This window comes from Podarcis pityusensis, assembly GCF_964106645.2.
Source record: "Podarcis pityusensis genome assembly, chromosome: Z".
Lineage (NCBI taxonomy): Eukaryota > Metazoa > Chordata > Lepidosauria > Squamata > Lacertidae > Podarcis > Podarcis pityusensis.
Genome location: NC_138044.1, coordinates 17,817,492 through 17,836,721, shown reverse-complemented (window position 1 = coordinate 17,836,721; position 19,230 = coordinate 17,817,492). Strand labels below are relative to the sequence as shown.

The window sequence follows — 19,230 nt, the reverse complement described above, 5'->3', positions numbered from 1 at the left end:
ACTGGCTTCCACCAAAGCCCGTAAACAGCCACAGCTTTGGGAAAAGCCCAACCAAAGCTTCTGCATTGTCTTCTTCCTTCCATGCATTAAAAAAGCTCAGACTCAAGGTTCAGCCAGCTCCTTTGAAACACTGTGTGCAACTTCTCTTGCTTAACTCAGAAAAGCTGGTCTTAATAAAGCCATAACAGAGGTGTCCTTTCATGGTGTTTGCCAGTGAAGGGTGACTTTTACCATTTCAAAGCTGTCCTGGAACAACACACTGAGGCTGAAAGAGGGCTGGTTCGTGTGCTAATCAGAAGGGACGTTCCGAAAACCAGGTCCCAGATCAGGGGATCCAAATAACATCATTATGATGTTTCTAACAGCTATATAGAATGCTCACAAAGCAGTAAGAGAATGCTACAATCAGATAACCACTGGTAAAAATGTAAAATCAGCAATCGAATTATATATTTGTAGAGTTGGAAGGGATCCCAAGGGTCATCTAGTCCAACCCCTTGCAATACAGGCATAATGTAACTCATTGTCTATAAACGTAGCTGAGACAAGAGCTTAAATGCTATGGGACTCTGTGAATTTCTTCTAATATGCACATAGGAGTGTAGGAAGCAGCCTTATACCAAGTGTATTGACTACACCAGTGATGGCCAAACTTGGCCCTCCAGCTGTTTTGGGACTACAACTCCCATCATCCCTAGCTAACAGGACCAGTGTTCATGGATGATGGGAATTGTAGTCCCAAAACAGCTGGAGGGCCAAGTTTGGCCATCACTGGTCTACACTGACTGACAGAGGCCCTTTGAGGATTTCAGGCAGGGAGAATTGCCCCTGGGTTGAAGAAGGCTAAATAATAGTCCTTAAAAGTCAAGTAAGGGTCTAGTCCTCATGGTTCTGACCAAAGTGACAAAATAAGCATGAGGCCTAGAAATCTCAGTGCATCTGGCTGGGCTTCATGTGTAATTGACCTGGTTCAGCAGTGCTCTTTTTATGTTATCAGATCAGTGGGTTTTCCCATTAAGGCATTTGGTTGGGCATTGAGAGAACAGGATGCTGGGGCAGATGAGCCATTGGCCTGATCCGGCAAGCCCTTCCTATGTTCTCAGTTTCATGAAGAGAAATGTCTGACTAGGTCTAGAACTTCAGCCCCACTTCCATTGCAGCAATGAAAAGGATCCTGCACCTCTCTCTCTTTTCATGCCACTGAATCTGCTTCGAATTTCCCAAAGAATGCCAGATCCCCAAGCAGACCACATGGAGAGACTCAGCCCCATTGTGATTCTAAGCCATTCCTGGCATGCCACAGACATAGCTGAAATATTTCCGCCTAAGCAGGATAGCGGACAAAGGGAAGTGGAAGCCTGGGACACCCTATGGGCGCAAAGGGGTTTAGAGAGCAGCAAAACCACAAGAACTCCACAGCTCTCTAACCACTGTGCCGCACTGCCTCTCTTCCTACCATGCCAAGCAGGCTAAAGCATGCACTTTGCTATGCTTGCACCCCAAAATAATAAGATGGGTGGTTCTACTGGCTGGTCATAAAAAACGTAAGAGCCTGCAGGATCAGGCCAAAGGGGGACATGTAGAACAGCATGCTGTTCTCATAACCAGATTGCCTGTGGGAACCCTGCAAGCAGAAGCAGAGCACAAGGACATGGTCTCCTTCCATGGCTTCCAGCAACAGGTATTATGCAGAAGCATCGCTGCCTCTCACTGTTTAGGCAGAGCATAGCCATCATGGCTAGCATCCACCAACAGCCCTCTCCTCCTTGAATTTGTCTAATTCGTTCAAAGCCATCTAGATTGGTGACCATTGCCACCTCCTGCAGGAGGGGAGTTCCATAGTTTAACCACGAACTGCGTGAAGAAGCCCTTCCTTTTAGCTGTCCCGAATCTTCCAACATTCAGCTTCATGGTAGGCCCCCTACTTCTAGTGTCATGATGGAGAAGAACTCTTCTCTACCCACACCCTCTCCCCCAGGAAGAGCAGTGCAGCAAGGCCCTGGAACCGGAATCTCAGGTCTTGGCACCAGCTGGAGGAATCCGGGGCCTCAAGGGGGTTGCGTCACTTCTCTTCAGGTCTGGCCAGGCTTCCCATCCACATACACACACACTGCAAAATTCATTCTAGCCCTAAGATCTGAGTGTTGCTGAACCTGTTTCTCCAAGTGTCTCGATTCTCTCACACACAGCTCCATCCCAGTTGGGAGGGCAAGTCTCAACAGCTACGCTAGTTGTCCAAGAGTCAGAAGCACAAGCCTTTTATGCCACCATCTCTCCCATCGCAAGTCAGGTAATAAATGCAGGGGTTGCTCTAAGACACCCCCCCTCCCCCTTCCATTGCAAATCCTTCTCTACCTACTAGGTGTTAGAATTGCCCAACATTTTTGTTGCAGCCCCAGGAAATATGCAGCTTGAAGCCATTTTTTTATTGATTGATGCAGTGTGTGTGTGTGTGTGTGTGTGTGTGTGTGTATAAATTATGTCCTGTTTACAAGTATATGTTGTAAGCCACACTATTTTCTGCAAGGAGAAATAAGTAATATTTTATTTTAAGTTTTATAGAGAGCCAGTATGGTGTAAGTGGTCAGACTAGGACCTGGGAGGCCAGGGACGAAATTCCCACTCAGCAATGAAGCTCACTGGGTGACTTTGAGGACAGTCATTGCCTCTTAGCTTGATCTACCTCAAAGGCCTGTTGCAGAGATTGAATGAAGGGGGATAAAACCATGTACGCCACTTTCAGCAACTTTGTGGGGGAGAGTGGGATGTGAATGCAATAAATAAGGAAGAGTATACACAAGTATAGTGATGTATGGAAGTGAGAGCTGGACCATAAAGAAGGCTGATTGCCGAGGAATTGGTGCTTTTGAATTATGCTGTTGGAGGAGACTCTTGAGAGTCCCATGGACTGCAAGTAGATCAAACCTCTCCATTCTGAAGGAAATCAGCCCTGAGTGCTCACTGGAAGGACAGATCCTGAAGCAGAGGCTCCAATACTTTGGCCACCTCATGAGAAGAGAAGACTCCCTGGGAAAGACCCTGATATTGGGGAAGATGGAGAGCACAAGGAGAAGGGGACGACAGAGGACAGGATGGTTGGACAGTGTTCTTGAAGCTACCAACATGAGTTTGACCAAACTGTGGGAGGCAGTGGAAGACAGGCGTGCCTGGCGTGCTCTGGTCCATGGGGTCACGAAGAGTCGGACACGACTAAACAACTAAACAACAACAACATACACAAGTAGCCAACAGTAGTTGCAGGGAGAAGGTCAGGAGGGCCAATTCAGACTTGCAAGAGAGGTTAAAAAGAATAAAACAGGTTTCTTCGGCTATGTTTGAAGCAGGAGGAAGAACAAGCAAGTAGTGGGTCCTCTGCATGGAGAAGACAGAGAAATGCTATTGGGTGACAGAGAGAAGATGGAACTACTCAACACCTACTTTGTCTCTGTTTTCACCCAAAAGGAAAGCAGTGCCCAACCTAGCTACTTTAAATTAATTGGGACTCAATATGACTTTAAGACTGGAGAACTGGGCCCAAACTAACAAAATGAAATTGCATAGGAACAAATGCTAGGAATGCTAGGCAGGAAGAATGAGATGAACAAATGCAATGCATATGTAATACAGGGGGACCCCTGACTTGCCAATAGCACATAAGAAAAGGATCTTGGGGTCTAAGTAGACCACAAGCTGAACATGAGTCAACATGGTGATGAAGCAGCAGCAGCAAACAAAACACTAGTACTATTCTAGGCTAAATCAACAAAACTATCATGTCCTGATCAAGAAAAATAATAGTACTACTCTATTCTGCCTTGGTCAGAGCCGGTGTGGGTTAACTAAGGACAGGGGGTGCTGCATATCTGTGCAGGGAAGTAGCATGAAGAGGCCAGAGCACCAAGTGCACAATTTTAAGGGTCTCAAGTTAGGTGCCCCCCCCCCGGATCCTTGTCCCACCCAGCCTACCACTGGGGGTCTCTGGGCTCCGGAGCCCGGCCTGGGCTCACCGCCACATCACTAGACCCGCTGATTGGGGCTAGTGTCGGGGGCGGGGAGAGAGATAGAGAGATTTGCCCACCAAAATCTGCATCAGCTGGCTGGGCTCCTCCCTGTATAGGCAGCCAGGGGCACAGTGCAGCCCCAGTGGCCAGGCCTGTACCTGGCATGCAGGTGCAAAGAGTCAAATCAGATTTGGTTGGGTCAAACCATAGTTTCAAATTCTTGCTCGGAGGCCAAGCACAAGCCACAGTTCGCTGGGTTGGATTTCACAGTAAACAATGGCTTGCACAAAACAGTGAATGAGCAAAGCAACACAGGACCTGGAAAGCGGTGGGAAGTTTGAAGCTGAGGCAGTGAGAAGCAAGCTGTCATCTGAGTGATGGAAAAGGGGAAACGGTTTTGGCAGCTGATGTCTATATAATAAAACATGCCTCTTTTGTGTGTTCATGTGACAGAGTTTGGTTTTTTTTGGCACAGGCAAAGCACGGGAGGAAAAGGCACTCAATATTACGATAAGAAGGAAGTGCATGAAGATAAGAGCTGCCAACATAACAAAGCGTCCCTGACAGATGGCCTTCCAAAAAGTCTGCTCCACTGTTGAACAGAAAGTTCTTCCTGATGTTAGTTGGAATCTCCTTTCTTGGAATTCAAATCCTTTGCTTTGGGTCCTCTCTTCTGGAGCAGCAAAAAACAACCTTGTTCCATCTTCTACATGACAGCCCTTCGGATAATTGAATATGGCTATTATATCACCTTTCAGTCTCCTCTGCTCCAGGCTGAACATCCTCAACTCTTAACTGTTCCTCATAAGGCTTCCTTCTTGGATATTGCCAAAGACTGAACCCAGGATCCTCTGAATGCAAAGCGTGTGCTCTACTGCTGAGCAATATCCCTTAACATAAGAGTAAGTTTCTAATCCTCATCATTCTGAAGAATGGGCTGAAGCTCCACCACTGAGTTACAGCCCACCCACTTGAGACCTAATGCTTACAAAGGAAGCAGCATTATACAGGGTCAGACAATGGGGTCCATCTAGCTCAGCACTGTCTACTTCGACAGGCAGCAGCTCTCAAATGTCTCAGGCAGAGCTTTCTCCTACCTGGATATGCCACTGGGAACCGAACCTGGGACCTTCTACATGCAAGGCAGGTGTTATAACCATTATTATTTTTTATTAAATTTGTAGGCTGCCCTTTGTCTGATGATCCCATATATACAAGATAAAAACACAACATTCATGATAAAACAAGAAAAGCAAAAAGCAAAACAATAATCCCTCCCCCCACAAGCACATTAAAAAGCATATAGGATGTTAATCAGCCTATTGAAGAGGAACCTTTTTGCCTGGCACCTAAAGACACGTAGCAAAGAGGCCCGGCGAGCCTCCCTGGGGAGTGCATTCTACAAACAGGGAGCTACTGCAGAAAAGGCCCTTTCTTGTGTTGCCACCCTCCGGACCTCTCGGAGGAGGCCCGTGAAGAAGGGCCTCAGAAAATGGTCACAATGTCTGGGTTGGTTCAGATGGAGAGAGGTGATCCTTGAGGGATTGCGGTCCTGAACCATGTAAGGATTTGCAGGTCAAAACCAGCACTTGCTCAAAACATCTTGATCCAGTGAGCAGCCTGGTTCTACCACTGAGTTGCAGTCCTTCCCCTAAAATATCAAGTAAGATTCCAGACCTCGTGATTCTTAACAAAGGAATGATTTGTCCAGAGATTCCAGCACAGGTCTTTCCCCAGCCCTACAAATGGAGACTGAAGCTGGGACATTCTTCTTACAAACCCATGCTCAAGCCACTGAACTACAGCTCTTCTTTTAAGACATACGAACATGTCTCAGTGCCTTTTGAATTCAGGTATCCAGCAAGCTGTTAGGGTTAACACACTTACTGTATGTTGATCATCAGCGCTGGGCACCCTGGTCTAGCCTTGGGCACCCTGGGCATGGACCCTGGCAGCCAATGGTGGAGCAGAACTATCGCTCCATCTTGCACAATCCAGACCCCATATGCAGCAGATTGTAATTAACAGCCCCCAGGGAAGAGGCTTTCCCTAATAAATCAAAATAAATGAAGTTCGGAGAGTGGCTACAAGCCTAGTGGAGGAAGGGAGTAGGCAGAGGAACCCCCATCCTGCCTTAGATAACAGGCGCTCTCCGCCTCAATTCGTTCTCTCAATCAGATCAGTTCCAGCTGTATTTGAATCAAGTGGACGACTTGGCTGCTGTCCAAGGCTGCATTTCCTGGGTCAGATGCCAGCCACCGTTCCCAGACAACAGCTGCCAGCCAGGCGGGAGGAGATGACAGGGCATGAAAAGGGGAAATGGGAGGCCAATATGGGCAAAGCACACTCCCTCCCCTCTTCTCTTCCCTCGCTAACTACTCACATCCAAGGGAATTGGAGGTCTTCACAAGAAAAGGTTGATTGGACCTAAGACAACCATCCCATGCATTTGTTGCACCCCAAGGAACATAAGAGGAGCCCTGCTGGATCAAGCCAATGGCCCGTCTGCTCCAGCATCCTCTTCTCACCAAAGCCAACCAGACACATGGGTTCCTCCAAACTCCCAGAGCAGATTTGGGGGGCGGGGGCATGAAGAAGGGAGGGGGCAGAGAAGTTCTGTTCCTTGAACGGAATTTGGCCACTAACTTGGGTTGCTTTAAAAGAGGATGCAGCTGAATGATGCAGCTGAATTCAGGAAGGATGAAAGAAAGTCCCAAAGTTAACCATGGAACTCACTCCCACCAGAGGCACTGATGGCCACTAACTTGAATGGCATTAAAAAGATGGAACTACAGTGGTACCTCCAGATACGAACGGGATCCATTCTGGAGACCCGTTCACATCTAGAGGTAAACATAACTAGCGATGGCATGTCTGCGCGCATGCGCGTGTCACTTTTCGCCGCTTCTGCGCATGCGTGTGATGTCATTTTGAGCGTCTGCGCATGCGCAAGTGCAAAACCAGGAAGTAACGCACTCCGTTACTTCCGGGTTGCCAAGGAGCACAACTCGAACGCGTTCAACTCGAAGCGTATTTAACCCGAGGTATGACTGTAATTAATGGCTATTAGCCCTGATGGCTATGCTCTGCCTCCGTGGTTGGAGGCAGTAAAGCTTCTGTTTACCAGCTGCTGGGAACCACAGGAGAGGAGAGTGCCTTTGTGCTGAGGAAGCCCTCATCAATGCCACTGTGTCAAGGAAAAGGCTATGACAAGGGCCCATTTCTGGAGTGGCTCATCTTATCTGCTGTCTAATCACATTTGCCTCAAAACGTATCAGGCACAACCTCATCCTTCGCGTTATTTTCCTAGAATGTCCTGTGCCCAGAGCATAAACACACCTTTTGAGCCAAGGCTCTGAGCTGGGATAAACTCCACCCGATAAGCCTGCTTGCTAGAGCCCAATAGCGCTAATCTTTTGATGGTTCAAAAATAACAACGCATTATCTCATCAAGGTCATCACACCGTCATCACCAGCTTGGAGAGAAAAAAATATCACCCAATAGAGATTCATCTGCCAGCGAGACCGCAAGGCAAGCTGAATCATGTCACGTGAGGAGGACACTTGCTTGGGATAGCCTTATTGCTGGGATAAAACACTACAACACTCCAAAAAAAGAGCTTGCAATTAATAACGGGGGGGGTGGGGTGGGGTGGGTATTAATGGCAGCACCCAGCAGGTAAGGATCTTTTTGGCAGCTGAAGGGGCAAAGCATTTGCTAACCCTTATCTGTTCAACAGGAATTCAATGAGCCATAGAATTATAGAATTGTAGGGTTGGGACCCCAAGAGTCATCTAGTCCAGCCCCCTGCAATGCAAGAAGCACAGAAAAAGAATCCCTGACAGATGGACATCCAACCTCTCTTTTAAAAATCTCCAAAGAAAGGCCATCACCTTCCAAAATCATAATAATAATAGAATTGTAAAGTTGCAAGGGACCCTAAGGGTCATTTAGTAAAAAAAAAAACCCTGCAATGCAGGAAAACTTTCATAAGAGGCAGTGCTAAATCAATTTGTAGTTCTCTTGTGCATTGTGACTTTTTATTTCTTTTTTTAAGTACCCCCCCCCAAGCTAGAAAGCTAACACTCTCCATTTATTTACCACTATTTGTGATGAGTATGTTGTATTCCATTCACGTTCTACTCAAATCAAGTTTTTGCTGTGCTGGCATTGAAAGAATGCAGAATGAAAGAGGCCGTCGTTCACGTGGAATGTCTTTGGCTAAACAAAAAGTTTGCTGCGGTGAAACTCTGGCTACACATTTTAGGGGAGCAGAGAAAGCCACCCAGAAACAGTGAAAGGGAGATCTTAGGTTTCAGCTGACTGGTGTCATGGTGGCAGGCGAGTGCCTTGCAACTTTATCACTCTTCAGAGACTCCACTGAGCTGTGATATCTCCAGATCTTTTACAAATAAATACTCTGCCTCATTATCTTGCCATTAAAGTTGCATGCTGGGTAAAAGATGAGAATAGTCCATGCTCTCTCGCTTTTACTAATCTAATCTGGATGTCAGGGATTCCATTATTAATGCAATGGGCGCCACCTTTTCTCCCTCACCTGTCCCCTCCAGTACTCCCCCCCCCCATTTTTCTCACTTGTGCTAGCAAACTTAGAGGGTACAGCTCCTGTTGTGCTCAGGTCCTGCTTGCATCTGGTTGGCCACTGTGGGGCTATGATGCTGCAATAGGTGTGCCATTAGTCTAATCTATTTGGCTCTTATTATGTTCTTTTGTTCTTATTCTATGAGGGAGGGGGGACAGGCTGGTACCTCTTGTGAACCACTGTGCCAAATCCAGCTGAGCAGTGATGGCTGGTGAACTGCCAGGGCATGGTTCAGTAAGTGGTGAAAGGAAGCGAGGGACCCAAAATCTCCAGCCACCTTGTACTTCCAAGAACATGAGAAAAGCCTGGTTGCTGGATCACCTGGTCCAGCATCCAGTTTTCACAGTGGCCAACCAGATGCTTCAATGGAAAGCCCAGAAGCAGGATCTGAGGGCAACCGCAACTCTCCCCACTTGCAATTCCCGGGGTGAAGATGACAACAAGGCTGTTCATTCTTGCGCTCCAGTTTGTTCTAGTTTTAAAGAGTTTTTATTTTGAATAGTTTTTAAATCTGTTGCTCGGCAGTTAATGTTATTTGCTACATAAACAATCATAGAATCACAGAATCGTACAGCTGGAAGGGACCCTGGGGGGTCATCCAGTCTAACCCCCTACAATGCAGGAATCTCAACTAAAACATCCCTGGCAGGTGGGCATCCAACCTCTGCTTAAAAACCTCCAATGAAGGAGAGCCCACAACCTCCCGAGGGAGTCCGTTCTCCTGTCAAAAAGCTCTTACCCTCAGAAAGACAGAAACATCTTCCTGATGTTTAGTCGGAATCTCCTTTCTTATAACTAGGTAAAGGTAAAGGTACCCCTGCCCGTACGGGCCAGTCGTGTCCGACTCTGGGGTTGCGCGCCCATCTCGCTTAAGAGGCCGGGGGCCAGCGCTGTCCGAAGACACTTCCGGGTCACGTGGCCAGCGTGACGAAGCTGCATCTGGCGAGCCAGCGCAGCACACGGAAACGCCGTTTACCTTCCCGCTAGTAAGCGGTCCCTATTTATCTACTTGCACCCGGGGGTGCTTTCGAACTGCTAGGTTGGCAGGCGTATAACTAGAAGCCATTAATTTGAGTCCTACTCTCCGGAGCAGGGAAAAACAATCTTGCTCCATCTTCCATGCAACAACCCTTTAGACATTCCTCATAAGGCTTGGTTTCCAGACCCTTAATCATCTTGGTCGCCCTCCTCCTCTGCACAAGTTCCAGCTTGTCAATATCCTTCTTAAATTGTGGTGCCCAGAACTGGACACAGTATTCCAAGGAGCGTATCTGTTTTATGTGTTTTACTTCTATGTAGGTTTAAAAGCAATTTACCTGCTAATCAGTTTACACCAACCATAAAATACACACCAAGATTGGTATGTATGGGTGGCCCTTTTCTGAAGCTGTTCCAACTCTACAATATCCTTTTTGAGGCAAGCCGACCGTAACTGTGCACAGTAATCTAACTGTGGTCACACCGTAGATGTGTGTAATGGCATAAGGATATCGGGAGTTTCATTTTCAATTCCTTTCCTAACAATCCCTAGGATATAAATGTTCTCTCTTGCCACACACCAGGTTGACATCTCCAACCATTTATCCCTGTTCAGCCACTGCCAGTTCAGACCCCAACAGCGTACATATGAAGTCTGGCTTTTAATGCCAATGACTCAGTGTCTCCTCGGCGGAGGATCTTGGTGTGCAGGAAAAAAACACAGAAGTTCTTTGTCCTCCTGTGTGTGTCCCCCCCCCCCTTCCAACAGTCGCTAATGGACCAAATAGACAATGGGCATTCTATCACCAAAAGCCCAATTTGGGTCAGAGCTGCAGTGCTGCATAAGAGTGGCAGGGGGGTGGGACTTGACTGTGCAGGTTTAAATGTCAGTATCCCCCCTTCCAACCCCACATGCCTGTGTTTCAAGGGATGGGGCACAATTCATTCCCAATAAAAGCATGGTAAGAGTAAAGGCGAGCCCTGCTCTGCAACGCAGAGCTAAACTATGGAACTCCCTCAAGAGGCAAGGATGGCTACCAACTTGGATGGCTTTGAGAAAGGATTTGGACAAATTCATGCAGGAGAGAGCTAAGGTGACTACTAGCCCTAATGGCTACGCTCTGCCTTCCCAGTTCCAAGGTAGAAATGCTTCTGAATACAGTGGTACCTCAGGTTACGTACTTAATTCATTCCGGAGGTCCGTACTTAACCTGAAACTGTTCTTAACCTGAAGCGCCACTTTAGCTAATGGGGCCTCCTGCTGCCGCCGTGCCACCAGAGCACGATTTCTGTTCTCACCCTGAAGCAAAGTTCTTAACCCGAGGTAATATTTCTGGGTTAGCAGAGTCTGTAACCTGAAGCGTATGTAACCTGAGGTACCACTGTACTAGATGCTGGAAACCACGGAGTGGGGCAAGCACTGCTCTTGAGCTCAAATCCTGCTTGTGGTTTCCCTCTGAGGCATCAGGTTCTCCACTGTGAGAGGACGCTGCTGCGCTAGATGGGCTGCTGGTCTGACCCAGCAGACTCGTCTTATGTGGGTGTGGTTTGTTTGTTTGTTTGTTTGTTTGTTTGAATCAATTTTATAAAAGGTTTTTGACACATGAAACAATAAAGTTCTCATGTTAAGCACTCCTGAAGGAGACCTGGAAGGAAAAATTCATTTCCAGAGAGTGCCAAGTCCATGGAAGCTGACATCACCCTCATCAAACATGATGTGGTCAACAAAAGAGGTTTAAAGACTCTCTAAAGGCAAATTTTAAAAAATGTAGTACAAAGGTAAAGGTACCCCTGACTGTTAGGTCCAGCTGCAGACGACTCTGGGGTTGTGCGCTCATTTTGCTCTATAGGCCGAGGAAGCCGGTGTTTGTCCACAGACAGCTTCCAGGTCATGTGGCCGGGATGACTAAGCCGCTTCTGGCAAACCAGAGCAACGCACAGGAACGCCATTTACCTTCCCGCCGGAGCGGTACCTATTTATCTACTTGCACTTGATGTGCTTCTGAGCTGCTAGGTGGGCAGGAGCTAGGACCGAACAACAGGAACTCACCTCATCACAGGGATTCGAACTGCCAACCTTCCAATCAGCAAGCCCTAGGCTCTGTGCTTTAGACCTGTGGTTTAGACTCTGTGGTGTAGTATAAACACCAACAATTAGGAAACCCTTGCCTGTGGGTGCTCCAATTGGAGAACAGCCTTTACCAAAGATGTCATGGGCTTTGAAGACACTTGAATTCAGGACGCAAGGGAGAAACGCAAGGGAGAGGAAGACACTTGAATTCAGGACGCAAGGGAGAGGAAGGCACGCTTGGCAAATCCACACCATGATCAACTCCTGCCTGAAAACCAATGTCCCCACTGTGGAAGGACGTGTGGATCCAGAATTGGCCTCCACAGTCACTTATGGACTCATTGTTAAAACCATGTTGATGGAAGACAATCTTACTCGACTACGAGTGATCGCTGAAGAAGAAGAAGAAGAACTTCTTCAGTGGTTCTGTACAAGCAACAGTGACAAGACGGCTAAAAGAACATCCATTGTTTGCAACTTGCTCCCTGGTATACAAAGATATGTGCAGCTAATGAGAAAGAAAAACAAAGAGAATGTCTATTTTTCATAGTACACCAAGCTCTTTTAGCTGAGGAGACACTGAGTCATCCACATTAAAAAAGAAAACAAAAAACCCTTGAGTCATCTACAGGATTAGACTGTAATTTTATTTTCTCTTCTCCTCTGTCTCAATAACTTTCTTTTTCTACCCTCTGAGCAAATGGACACTTTGGATATTAAACCACAGCAATCCCTGGATGGGCAGCAAGCATGGGAGAGACATACTCAAGTTACAACCCTTCCCCTAAGAATAAAGATTCTAGTCCTCGTGGATCTGAAGAATAGGACAAATTGAATAGGCTTGTAGGATGAATCAGATCCATCTACCTCAGTATTGCCAGCACTGACTGGCAGAAGCTCTCTGGGTTTTCAAGAAGGGGGCATTCCCAGCCCTACCTGCAAATGCTGGGAACTGAACCCAGGACTTTCTGCATCCAAAACAGGTGCTCTACCATTGAGCTGTGAAGCTTCACCTAAGCATAGGCCAAGATTCTAGTCCTTGTGGTTCTGAATAAAGGGAGAACATGAACAGCTCAGTTGGTTAGAGTGTAGTGCTGATAATGCTAAGGTGGCAGGTTCGATCTCCATATTTCTGCATTGCAGGGGGTTGGACTAGATGATCCTCGGGGTCCCCTCCAACTCGACAATTCTATGATTCTATGAAATAGGAACATATTATTATTAATATCAGAAGCTGTGTTATATTGAGTCAGATCATCTAGTATCATCAATAGCCGCTGCCGCCACCTCCCTCACTTTCTTATCCTCTTTTAAAGCCGTATTGTTTGGCGGCTACCACTGCCTCCTGTGGGAGTGAGTTCCGAAGTTTAACAATGCACTACAACGTTGGAATCATCAGCCCCTCAGCCGTCGTTGTCAATGGCCAGCACTTAATCCAAATCTAGCATCTGATGCCAAACCTCAATCACATGTTTCCAGAGTACAGCAATTTTTTCCTGTTTTCCCCCTACAAAAATGCCCTCTTCTCCACAGCTGAACTCTGAATGACAAATGGTATGTATGCCTGCAGGTTTCAGAAGTATTTAACGGTGTAGTAACTTATGCACACCTGTCTGCAAATCTATTCATCCTCATACACCCCTTCATTCTCCTGTGAATCTACCTGGGCAAAGGTGGGGGGAAGAAATTCACACCTTTTTGAGTTTTAGGATGCAGTTCTGAAGCCAAGAAATGTGTACAAAAAGTCAGGTTCTAGGGGAATTCTGGAAGGAGGATTCTCAGCATAAGGAGTTCTGGAAACAAAATTCTTAGGAAGATGACTTCCAGGACCACACATCTGATTTCTTCAGTGGTTACCTTGAACCTTGGCATACAAAGACCTGTAACAGGTTTTGGGGAACTTCTGCCCTAGGAGATCTCTCTGGTGGATAGGGGGATACTAACCTCTTTCCCCTCCTTGATTCCCAGCAGCTTTGCCAGTCAAGATCCCTACATAGCTATTAAAATGGGACTTTTCTTCTTCCACTTAAAATGGCTTCGAAAGACATCCCAGAGGCAATGTCATCAGCTGTGGAAAGAGACCACAGAGCACCATGGTGGACCTCCACCAACTAGCGCTGGAGTCTTCAGCTGAGCCACATGAAACCAAACATCCAGTCAGGGAAAAGACATCACCTGTCACAACTGGTAAAAGACACTCCTTCCCCAGCTGGATCCTATTATCCCTTGATGGGTTTTATTTCCCTGATACCATGATCGCTTCCTCCTGCATCAACCCTTGGTATCGGGTTCACGTCAAACGTGCCCTCCCTCCTCCTCCTCCTCCTCTCTCTCTCTCTCTCTCACACACACACACACATGCATAGCCTGATTTTGTTCATGGCATCCCAAGAGCCAAGCAGCACAACACGAAGTTGCTGGTCCGGGAAGGGCACTTAGGCCTCAATACTGCAAGTGTTGTACATGAGAACAAAGGATGAGCCCTGGGGATTGAAGCCCTATCTAGTCCAGCATCCTGTTCTCAGCAGCCAACCACATGAGAAGCCCACAAACACAGGGCCATCTCCCCTCTTGTGGTTTCCAGCAACTAGCATTCAGAAGCGTTACTGACTTATTGTTAGCCTTCTCCTCGACCAATTTGTTCAATCCTCTTTTAAAGTTGGTGGCCCATCACTGCCTCCTTGGGGAGTGAGTTCCGCAGTTTGGCCCCCAGAAAGTTTCCACAAAGAGAATGTGGCCCTCGGGTCAGAAACACCTTCTCCATCCCTACCAAGGACACTTATGTGGGAGCAACTCTGATTGAAAGGACTGTTTCCGAGTAGGAGGTGCAATGTGGGTTTTTCTCCATTGTGCACCAAAATGACTGTGGGCCAACCTTTTCTTGAGAAGAGTTAACATATCACAGATTGGCTATGAACATCGGCTGTAGCTTGAAAGCACATGGCTTCCTCTAAAGAATCCTGAGAATTATAGTTCAGCCCTCACATAGCTACAGTTCCCAGCATTCTTAGACTACACTTCCCATGAGAAATGTGTACTTTTAATGTTTGGTGCCCAGTGACTTCATAAGATTCTTGATTTTCCTTCACAAGGAATAGGAATTTGCACTTTAGGGGGAAAAAGAAAAAAGAAGCCAAACATTTACAAGAAAGATCCTGTTTATCTGGAGCAGAGGCAGTCCCCAATTCTGCACAGGACATTCAGAAGGAAGCACCTGAAAACTTTGCATCAGTGGCAACACCCTTCTCACCTTCCAGACAAGGAAGAGAATGACAGATTGTTGGAAATCCTGCAAGGGTGTCCACTGTGTGTGTGAACTTTGGACTTCCTGGGATCGTCAAGGGAAGGAAGCAAACTCACAAGAACGGCTGGACTCTGCTCCCCTTGGCAGGACAGGGTGTACTGCTCTCACGCATCAAGGAAAACAATTTAACTCCTAGGTCCATTTGCTTGAACACAGAGCCACTGTCTCATCCTGAAGCCTCCAGGTGGCAATGGTAGATTTAATCAACAAAATGCTAGGTGTTCCATTAAAATCCACAGCCAAAGGCAGTCACACTTCTGAATCCTAGTTGCTGGAAACTGCAGGAGGTGAGAGTTCTCTTGTGCTCAAGTCCTGCTGGTGGGCTTCCCATCATGGGCATCTGAGTGGCAACTGTGAGAGCAGGATCTTGGACTAGATGGGCCACTGGCCTGATCCAGCAGGCTCTTCCTATGATCCTATTTTTACACCCTTCGCCTAAAATTAAAATCAGAGTCTATCATCCTCAGAGTTCTGACTGAAGGGCAGGAGTTAATAGTAACATAGGAAACTGCCTCATACTGAGCCAGACTGTCGGTCCATCAAGCTCAGTGCTGTCAACACTGACTGGCAGCAGTGGCTTTCCAGGGTTTCAAGAAGGGGACATCCCCAGCCCTACCTGGATATATAATCAGGGATTGAACCTGGGACCTGATGCCTGAAAAGTAGATGCTCTGCCACTGAGGCGCAGACCTCCACTAGGACACTTTAGCAACTAGCCAGAATTGTTAGTTTTTCTCAGACTTGTCTCTCTCACACACATTCTTCTCTCTCGCGCTCTCTCTCTCTCACACACACACACTTTCTTCTGCATTGCAAAGGGGTTTAACTAGAAGACCCTTGGTATCCCTTCCGACTCTACAATTCTGTGACACACTTTCTTTCTCTCTCTTGCTCTCTCTCGCACACTCGCACACACAAACTCACTACAGTAGCCTGATGGCTGTGACAAAAGTATTTTTAAGGCTATTACCAAAGGGATTTGTTCATAGCTGAACATGCCAATGCTCTTCTGCTATCTCTTATACTGGTGTGTGTGTGTGTGTGTGTGCGCGCGCGCGCACGCGCATTTCTGAATCACCCTAGAAGTCCCGAGGGGCTGAAGGGCAAGGGAAGTAATGTAATCCATCAATCTACCTGTTTAACGGGTGAGCTATGAGCTGCCATGCTCCCCACCCACTCAACACACATTTTTACGCAAAATTAAGGTTACCAGATTTTTTTGAATGAATCCGGAGACACTGTTCAACTTCAATGGATTTTGTATGGGGACTGATTTGTGAATCCGGGGACTGTCCCCGGGAAACGGGGATGTCTGCCAACCTTACACAAAATCATATAGGGAAAGGGGGGTCCTCCTTTCGCTACCGTGCTAATCTCTCCCAGAGGGTGGAGGTGGCACCAAGAGGGAGACATGCCCTCCATCTTTGCCCCGGGAAGTAACGTCTTCCAGATGTAGTGCCATGGGAAGACAGGAGTGGAGCTCTGTTCACTGCTGAGGAAGCTGGGAATGGCTTGGAAATCAGGCAAAATGAGAGCCAGAGGCCAGTTCAACCAGGGAAGACCAGCAGAACACATGGAAGGCAGAAGGATGCTGAATGTCCTTTGTGCAAGAGGCAGCCGTCTTCCAAAGGTGGGTAGATCAAGCACCGATTCAAAGGTAAATTCGTCATGAGTGTATAGACAAGCAATCACTTAAGAATATAAGAAGAGGCCTGGTAGAATAGGCCAAATGGGGGCTCATCTAGTCCAGCACCCTGTTATCACTGTGGCCAACCAGAAAGAAACACAGAACTGTAGAGCTGGAAAGGAACCCAAGGATCATCTAGCTCAACCACTTACAATGCAGAAATCCCAGCTAAAGCATCCCTGACAGGTGGCTTAAAAATCTCCAGTGAAGGAGAGTCCACCACCTTCCGAGGTTGTTCATTCTGCTGTTGAACAGCCTCCTGCCATCAGAAAGTTCTTCCTAGGGTTTACTTAAAATCTCCTTCTCCACCATTTTTTCCTGCCTAAGAAAAAAAGAATAATATTCTCATACGCTGCAACAGCAGCGAGAATACGGGTCGCCAAAAAATGGAAAGGCGAAATGATACCATCAAAAGAGGAGTGGTAGGAGAAATTGTTTGAATATCTCAAATTAGCAAAATTGACAAGAGACAATTAGGAGACAGCCAACTCAAAGGTATAAAAAAAGAATGGGGAATTTATAAAGAATATTTAATTAAACATTGTCCACAAGTGAAAACCTGGCGAATGTTGAGCAACAGTGATTAGCTGTGATTCCTCATGGTGCCTTCCAGCTCTAAAATTCTGCCAGAAGTCTAGCAAAGCTGCAAGTTCTGCCTTTTAAAAAACGACAGTGAAACTACCTGAGAAAAACAAACCAACCAACCAACCCAGGAAGGCTCCATTCTCTTTTTCGCCGTTATGATCTGCTACGGTCACCTCATCACCACCCATAATCACAAGTTCTGTGTGCATTATTCAGCTAAACGACCTCATTGCAGTTCCCACAGCAACAAGGCTGTGGCAGGGCTGGAGCCTAACCAACTGAGGCCTGTGTGTCCCAAGGCTTTTGTGTCCTCCAGAAAGAGATGGCAAAAGCCTGATGGGACTGCGGAGGGCAGGAACTGCTTAGGATATAACCTTCCTACTGCAAAGCAAGGGCTAAAGGTTATAAAATGATGCATGGCATGGAGAAAGTGGAAGGAGAAAAATGCCACACCCTCGTAAGACTGGAATTTGTGGACATCATATGAAGCTGAATGTCAGATGATTTGAGACAAGATAAAAAGTTCCTTCTTCCTGCATTGTAAACTATGGAACTCCTTTCCACAGGAGACAGTAATGGCCACCATCTTGGACAGCTTTAAAAGAGGACTGGACAAATTCATGGGGGAGAGGGGTATAAATGGCTACTAGCCACGACGGCTATGCATTGCCTCCGTGGTTGCTTTTGAATACCAGTTGCTGAAAACCATGTGGCGGGGGGAGTTACTGTGTGCTTAAATCCTGCTTGTGGGTTTCCCATAATGGGCTTCTGGGTGGCCACTGTGAGCACAGGAGACTGGCCTAGATAGTCCATTGGCCTGATTCATTAGCCTCATGCTAATGTGTTTATGGCAGAACGCAGCAAAGCTCTTCCTAACAGACAATGGAGAAGGAGTATTGGATCAGAGAGATCTGGGGCAGGAGAGAGACCTTAGCTCAGCATTTGAGCATCTGTTTGGTGTACGGAAGTTTCCAGGTTCAATCCAGCCCCTTGCTTAAAGCAATGAGGACTAGAATCTCACTTTATTTTTAGGGGAAGGGCAGTGGCTTAGTGGCAGAAGAGCTGTCTTTAATGCGGAGGACGGGGCTTCAATCCCCAGCTACATCTCCAGTTAAGGAAGGGCAATATACCCGTCACTGTCAACATTACTGTGCTAGATGCTAGATGGACTTTTCTTCAGTAAGAAGTTTTCACATTTCAGGATATAAGGTCATTTACCTTGTTCCCATGCTCCTTTTTGTTGAATAGGCTGTGGCCTTCTTAATTTTTTCTTTAACTATCTATTTATCCATATTTGCTGGTTTTTATTTTTCACTTATTTGAAATATTTCTAAATTACCTCAGGAACCCTAGAGAGGAGTATGTACGCATACTTTGCTCTGCAAGTATACAAAACACAAACAACAACAACCTTTCCTGAGGAGGATTCAAGAGGCATTCTTCTGTGCAATAGCATTTCAAAAAATGAAGAAATTGTGTTTTACCTCAGAACATCAGCCTGTGCATCATTTGTTCCCATGGTTACCCCTTTTCTTCATGTCCCTGATCACCAGTACTTTTGGCTTCTCAGAACTCAGATGCAAAGCTGGTCCAAAACTTTTTGTTGCCTGAGGTGAACGACAAGGTCGACCACCACCGCTTCCAATTTTTTTTCTTTCTTTTTTTAAATAATCTTTACTAATTTAAATTACATACTTATGCAAAGAATTTACAATCTCATACTAGAAAAAGGAAATTAATGAAAAAACAAGAAAAAAGAAAAGAAGAAAATACAGAAAAAAGAAAGAAGAAAAAGCAAATTTACGTACATAAAAAATTAATCTTCCTAATTAATACTTAAATAAACACTTTAAAAAAACTTCTAACAAAACGAGTCTTCCAATCATTCTTATTGTGCTGTTTATACTGTTGTTGTTCTGCCCGCACATTTTTATATTCTTTAATATTGTTCCCGTCTACTCCACAAACGGTATTTGTTGTGTTTACAAGTTCTGCTGATA

The 19,230-nt window shown here is 46.3% G+C and overlaps 1 protein-coding gene across 7 annotated transcripts in view; it reads right to left on the bottom strand.

Moving 5' to 3' along the window:
* Positions 1 to 19,230, bottom strand: part of RXRA (retinoid X receptor alpha) — a 129,240-nt gene that overhangs the window by 56,618 nt on the left and 53,392 nt on the right. The window lies entirely within an intron of this gene.